Source organism: Coregonus lavaretus (genome assembly GCF_964263955.1).
Source record: "Coregonus lavaretus genome assembly, chromosome: 4".
In the NCBI taxonomy this organism is placed as follows: Eukaryota; Metazoa; Chordata; class Actinopteri; order Salmoniformes; family Salmonidae; genus Coregonus; species Coregonus lavaretus.
The window spans coordinates 63970910-63979018 of NC_139991.1; positions in this window are offsets into that span (position 1 = coordinate 63970910).

Consider the following 8109-nt stretch of genomic DNA (forward strand, 5'->3'; position numbering starts at 1 on the left):
CTTAAACCGCTTTGTCAATCACTTTTTAAAGCATTCTCTGCCCCCATTAGGCCTATAGTCTACGATCAGAGTTTGAAGGGGACAAGAAAAGGCGTCTTGCTCTGACTATTGTCAGGGATGGGGTCAATTCGAATTAAAGGGAGTCACTTAGGAAGTGATTGACATTTAAAATAAAACAATTGAAAGACTTTTCAAATAAATAGCCCAGCTAGCAATGAGGAATCGGCCCAAAAGCGTCCCTCTTCCGGGGGGCGGGAACTGACTGAATGACTGCCCAGAATCGGCCCAAGTACATAGGGCCGGTTCCGTCTACCAGAATTCAGCCGACTTTGCCGGCATTTTACCAGAATCCCCCCAGAAGCGGCCCGATGCAAATTTAAATAAATGTATATAAAATTACCCAATTTAGTAATTTTAAATATTACTATTATATATTTTATACATACAAATTATACCCATCCACAAAGTGTTTAATGCTTATCAATTGCCTTGCACAAAGTATCAAAATACTAAAATACTACTTAAACAGGAAAGACTCTTAAAGAATTTAATTTAAATGTTAATTTAATTTTTTGATCACAGAAACAATGAGAAGTAGTTTGATTTTGTCTATTTAAGCTTTCTTTCTATTTAAGCTCTGGTAGGCATTCAGTTTTCTCCATCACTCCTCCAAGGTCTGGTCACTTCTCACTCGCGCTCTCCTTTTTCTCCCTCCATCTCTGTCAGGGGCTAGCTGCATCCATCGTCTTATCTCCACATCAGGAACTTCAGAATGGCTGCGACGCACCTTTGTAAATATCAGAAAGAGAGAAAATAGAACACTTATTGAAATACTCCCTGAAATATGACTCATAGTTTATGCAACTCCCCTATCCCTACAAAATAGTTTTATCAATGGCTTTTTGTTAAATATTTCCTGTTCATTATATTCTTCCTGCCTTGAAAACAATCAAATTGACATGCTGGCCTGTTTTATTTAATTAATCACTAGTGTGACATTATGCCTCTCTGCCCCATTCAGTGGCCTTGAAAGCAAACTTACCGATAACAACACTTTTTAAGGCAAGAGGTTCAAAAGCCTGTTTCCCATTGGCCCCTCTCCAATTCATTTTCATGGCCAGGCCATTTGTAAGGAGTTTTGAGAGGATTCTCCACACATTCTCCTTGGTGGTCATCCCTCCAGACAGTCCCAAATATATGGTCTGAAAAACAAAAACTTGTATATGATGAATATAATACTAATTTGAAGAAAGCTGGAATGGTACTCTGGGTCAGATTGTGGCTTGGTTAATTACTTTTCAGCAATACATGTAATGATATAATGATATCTTGTCATACGCGGTTCTTTTTTAAGTCTTGATCTGAAAGTTGGCCTTCAACTCTCCTCAAGTCTTCCAGCGAGGACATTGGAAATCGAAGGTCTGTCAAAGTCAGCTTTTGCTGTTGCTTAGTCATTTCTATGGAGGTTAAGATCTCACGAAGAATTGCTGCAAAAATACAATACATGTGTTTTATCCCTCACATTCTTTCAGTAGTTAAAGTTATAAAGGATAATAAAGATCAATATAAACAACATAATCAACGCAAACACATTATAGATCAGGGGTGGGCAACTTTGATGTAGCTTACATCTAACACTTACGATCACACACTGGCTGCTGCTGTTGTTGAATATTTGGCTTAATCCTTGTTGGCCTATCAGAATTCCCAGGTGTCTCTCTTCTGTCCACTGGAGGTCTGATAACTGGTGCAGGTGGCAAACCCTTAGAGTTGTTTGACTGGCCCTTGAGTGGAAACTTTTCCTTTGGCTCCTCATCCTCACTTTCAGTGGCACTGAATATTTGCATATTTGTGCCCCTGATGTTAAAAATATAAGGTTATTGAACTCATAAGAATGACCAGTGAAGTAAACATATGTTGGATATTTAGGCCATCCACTGAGAGATGTTTAAAAAAAAATCATATTTGTTATAGTTGTTATACCTTCCTTTTCTCTTCATATATGCGGGGAGGTCATCCTCCTCCACAGTCTGAAGATCAGATTGGACCACAGCCATAGGAAGCTTACAGCGAGCCTCTTCATATGTGTCTGGAAGGGAATATTAATGTATTGTGTTTAGATTGCAGATACATATTGTTGTCTCAGGAGGTTGATGTCAGTTATAAATAGTTGACTGCAAATATAACATTAACTCACCTCTAGTGTACCTGATGTTCACATCAAACAAACCCCATGTTTCGTCAGGTGCTTCTTGACATTTCACTGCCCTTGTGCAGCGTTCTGTGGATGTAAAAGGTGGCCAGTAGCTCATGCCATCCTGGACCCATGATGAAGGCACAACTTCGGTCTCCTTCTTCTCCACGGATATAAAGTCCACAATGTGAAACATGCTGTGTAAATTGAGATGAATATGCATCATTTATAGTATTGAAAGTAAGACTCTCCTAAGAGGACTAGCTCTACTGACCAGCCAAATGCAGGCTGTGGTGTTGATTGTAACCGCTGACCCTCACTGATTCTGAATGTCCCACATTTAGCCCACTAGATTGTGTATTTGTGTCATGGTTATTTTTTAGACATGTTTTACTTTCCCATGCTAGTTGGTGACTTATGTATGATCACAGGTTTGTAGTGTATATGTATATTACTTAATATTTCAATATGATATGAATGATGTAGTGCTCATTACTTTAGACACAAATTCATGCACTTTAAAAGACACATTTGTATTTAGAATAGTTCAAATACTTATATTTCACACTTTTTACACAACCATTTACATACTGATGTTATAAAAAACAATCTTTCAGCTCTGGCATCCAACCAAAATGCAGCAGTATTATATATTATGTTTGTAAAATACAATCAAGAATCTGGCAATATCTGTTAGGTTACAGATTGCAGCTGTTAACCGTCAACCAAATGAAGAAGGGGCATACCCACAAATGTGTTTTTAAATGGCAAGAGCACATACTTTAGAAGGCTTTCATCTACCTTGAAACATTTCAGATTCAAAGACAAATCTGACAGAAGGAAGACTCCCAACTGTAATGATTTAACTGGGTAGTCAAAAAAGTCTGTGACAGAAGTGAACTCATTATATACAACATAGGGATCCCCTTTAATCAAAAATATATTTATAACTAAACCTATACTGTCTTTGCTTTTGATGCAATTGTCACCAGTGACAACCTTGATGCAGAATTTGGCTAGATATATTTCCTTGTATTCACTGACTGGACAGGTAACATGTTGTGGAATAGGACCATCATTGTGAATTGTTTTCACTTTAGGGTAAGAAATGTCACTACAACCATCAGAGTTCATATGTTCCAACTCTGATATCCATCTTATATCTTGTGCTACAGGAAAGTGTGGACTTCTAACCATTTCTTAAATTTGACCTAAGAAGTATTCAAAAGGAAAACCCGAGATAGTATCAAGGTGACCGTGCTGTTTCACATCATCACTTAGATGCATAAGTCCATGCACATTGTCTACCAAATTCCTAACCCCATAGAGCTGGCCAAAGTGCTCTACAAAAGACACACATCTGAACACATAGGGAAGGACTAGCAAGAATTGATATTGCAACTGAAAGGAGCATGAAGTTATTGTACACCGGTGCGCTCAAAACATTGTACAGCACAACTGGCCCAGTGTATAACAAAAACGGTCTGAATTCAGTAGCCTTCCACCTGTGTCTTTCAGCAACAGTCCAAGGCTTTCTTGCAAACTCAGAGGGAGTATAGCTTTTTAGAGAAAGTCGATTCTGAGACAACTGAGTAACCCTCTGAGATGATAACCGGCATTGAAGTGGACCAGTGCTGCCACTCTATAGCTCTAACAGTTTTCTTGTCACTCCAAGACATACAAGGTGCATGTAGTCATGGGGAAATGATGTTACCATACCAAAACTTAAGTTTGCTTAGTGGGGATGTCTCCTTGTGATGTTCCTCATCTGACTGTGCATTAAAGATCCTATCAGTTCTTAGGGCACATTTAGTCTCAGGAAAGGTCATCCTACCTTGAAAATGCAAACCATATGCTGTACATTTATCACACCCAGCATAGCCCGTGTGTGACTTGATGCCTTTGATGAAAGCCTGTGAAGGGGCATCACACATTACTGAACTAATTGTAATGAAGAGTTGTTTCCCTTTAAACGTAAAGCCAGAGTGCAATTGTTTTGCTTCTTCCACTAAATCTTTTAGATACGCTGCCAATGAATTTGGTTTAGATGTTCCACCAAAAAGTGCAATCAGAAAGGGTTTCTTCATGTTAAATCCTTGCATCAGTCCCAATATGGGCCATAGCTGCATAGTCTAACTTTTGAAAAGAGGAAGCCCATCAAAATTTAGTTGTAATCTCAACGTATACCTATTTGGGAGTTTCTGCCAAAGTTTGTCAAGTGTGCCAGACAGAGAACTTAGAATAATAATAATAGTAATAATATGCCATTTAGCAGACGCTTTTATCCAAAGCGACTTACAGTCATATAGAAAACCAAAGTAAAAAAAAAAGTGCCACCAGCAACCCTGTCAACTCTGTAGCCTCTGTTAGTATTGAGGAGGGTCCTTGCATCTTTGGCAAGGTTGGATGATGGAACCTCAGAATCGAAAGCAGGGCTGTTAACGCAACTAATGTTATTCCATATTCAAGAGCCCAAATCACCAAGGAGCCTTTGAAAAGGTCCGTTGGACTTTCAACCCATTCTGCAGCGATACGCCATCCCATCTGGTTTGCGCTTAGTGGGGCTATCATTTGTTTTTCATCAGGACAATGACCCAAAACACACCTCCAGGCTGTGTAAGGGCTATTTTACCAAGAAGGAGAGTGATGGAGTGCTGCATCAGATGACCTGGCCTCCACAATCACCCGACCTCAACCCAATTGAGATGGTTTGGGATGAGTTGGACCGCAGAGTGAAGGAAAAGCAGCCAACAAGTGCTCAGAAAATATGGGAACTCCTTCAAGACTGTTGGAAAAGCATTAGTCATGAAGCTGGTTGAGAAAATGCCAAGAGTGTGCAAAGCTGTCATCAAGGCAAAGGGTGGCTACTTTGAAGAATCTAAAATCAAAAGATATTTTGAATTGTTTAACACTTTTTTGGTTACTACATGATTCCATATGTGGTCCTCTGTACCTCAATTGGTAGAGCATGGTGCTTGTAACGCCAGGGTAGTGGGTTCGATCCCCGGGACCACCCATACGTAAAAATTGATGCACACATGACTGTAAGTCGCTTTGGATAAAAGCGTCTGCTAAATGGCATATTATTATTATTATTATTTCATAGTTTTGATGTGTTCACTATTATTCTACAATGTAGAAAATAGTAAAAATAAAGAAAAACCCTTGAATGAGTAGGTGTGTCGAAACTTTTGACTGGTACTGTATATGCTTTATAATGTTTTTGAATGACACTTCAGGTTTTGGCGGGAAATACCGGGTGAGAAAAGTGATTTATTCTCGGAATGGAACATTTGTAAAATAACCAGAAAATATTGAACCCTAATGTATCAATTTAATCCATTTTAAATTCAGGCTGTAATGCAACAAAATGTGGAATAAGTTAAGAGGTATGAATACTTTCTGAAGGCACTGTATGCTGAATTTATTAGTAAAATACTTATTTCTTTTTCTTTTTTACATCTAAGGCTCTTTAAACGATGTTATGAAATTTGTTCAGAGGTTAACATTTGGTTAAAATTTTTGTTGGTAATAATTTGATGTTGGTGAACAGAGACGTTACAAAACCACCAGAGTAATAGAATAACATATTAGTTGTAAACAAAAATACCAAACTTGCTAAAGTGAGGCATGTTTTTATTCCTGAGGTTAGTTTTATTCCTGAGGTTAGTTAAGAGCCCAGCGATATGGGTTGTAGCCTAGCGATGTGACCCTACCTGCACACATACTGTTTTTACTGCGACAACGAAGAAGCCAACGTGCTGTAGCACCATGGCTGGGGGTCGCAGGTGACCACACACACCAACACACACTCAGGACATTCTGCCAAGGGTGAGTGGCAGGAAAGGTTCAAGGAACGTGAGATGCAAAATGTGCAAGTGTGTGAGCGTGTGTATGTTTCTTTTCAAGGAATTATTTTATTTCTTTGAAATCAAGGCTTGGCCTGATGCAAGCAAAGTTTTGTAGGCCGATTGCTGAGACCCAAAAAAAACTGAAGCGAAGCAGCACTTCCTCCTGGAGAGGAAGCTGGAAATGGCTGTGGTAGTGAGATTCTGGAGTCGGGTCCCTTGGAACAATACAAATCTAACTTGTACAGGAAGCGGACGTGCGTCAAAGGGGACCTGACAGATTTGGCTAAAGGGCAGAAGTACTGACCCTGGAGAGGGTAGAGAGAAGGGTCGCTGTGCCCATGCTATGGTCTGAAGAGGGTTAGAAACATGAACTAACTTTCCTGATGAGGCCTAAGAGGTGTGAGTATAGGAGAGAGGTTAAGGTGAGAGAAAGTGTCATAAGAGAGAGGTAAAGCATTAGAGGGCTGAGAGAGAGAGAGAGAGGTGGGGTAAAGAAGGGCATACAATACAGTAAATATTATTGTTGCTGACAAACAAATAGGTCTGTAGCGTTCCCACCACATTCAGCTTCTGGTTTATCATCTGGCTTCACAATAGCATAGGATTGTGTTTATGTAGAAAGCACTGGTTGTGCCAGTGTGTGTGTGTGTGCAGGCGGGCGGTGTGTGTGTGACCAGTGTGTGTTTTCTCAGACGGGAGACATCAGATATTTCTCCCTGGCTACTGAACTATAGTGAACATCTCCCTCCCTGTCTCTGAGTATTGATGACATCACCAGTGTGTTTACACAGTTTGGCCCTGGTCTGTTCCTGTCTCTTCTGTGGCTGCAGGCACTTAGATCCACCACTGATATCTATCTGCTCTTTAAAACATGAATGGATAAACAGAGCATTGATAGAAAATTATTTCTCTCTCTACTCCCCCGTCCCCCCCCGTCCCCCTCTCTCTCTGTCTCTCTCGTTCTCTCTCCCCCTCCCTCTTCCCCCCCTTCTCTATCTTAGTTGTGGATCTGTGCTGTGTTTAGAGTCTCTGGCCAACTCTAAGACGGTTGGCCTGTCCTCACCAGTAATGGAGGAATGTGAGGGTACAAACATAGTCAGCAGAATGGGCTCAGTTTAACATTACTGACGCTTTCAGATACTTGATACAGTACTTTAACATGATGATGTGCTGCACGGTCTCTGTCTGTTTGTCTACATGCTGGAGACTAGAATGAAGAGACTGGATGCTGTGGAGATTTGTACTGTAAGGCTTCTGAGCATGTGTGAGGGCGACACTGAGATATGTACAGTATGTGTGTACAGATATGTGCAAATGCACACCTATTGTTCCTACATAATCATGCATACACACATTGTTATAAAAGCACACACCCTGCATACTAATCCTTGTCATGACACTGCGTGTTGCTTAGATAAGACAGAAGAGAGGATGAGGAGGAAGAGGAAGAAGAGAGGAAGAGGAAGAAGAGAGTAAGATGGGAAGAAAAGTCCCTCTGGGACCCTCATATAGCCCCCCCCCCCCCCCCAACACACACTCTTCACCCCCCTCTCCCTGTGCTCTAGACCTCTCCCCACCACTACCACAGTGATTACATGATTTCCATTCAGTCAAGCCAAACAGGACATCCTGCATCCAAGACCTCAAACCCCTCTTTTCACCAAGACCCCTTTTTTCTTCATTTTACAGTCATCAACCCATCTCACTTTATACAAGCAATAATGATGAAGGCTTTATGGACCATGCAGTGGGTATCACAAGAATTCACCCCCCTTGGATTTCTTCACATTTTATTGTGTTATAAAGTGGGATAAATTGATTTAATTGTCATTTTTTTGTCAATGATCTACACAAAATGATCTGTAATGTTAAAATGGAAGAAAAAGAAAACACTAATATCCCTTGATTAGTTAGGTATTCAACCCCCTGAGTCAATACATGTTAGAAATGTAGTTTACGAAAGTTCAATCAGGAAGGCTGGTCTGAATGGCATGTCACTTTTAATTCATCTAGTAGCCACGAGCTCCTCTTATCTGGCTATGGATGTACTCTGCTTATCTCTGC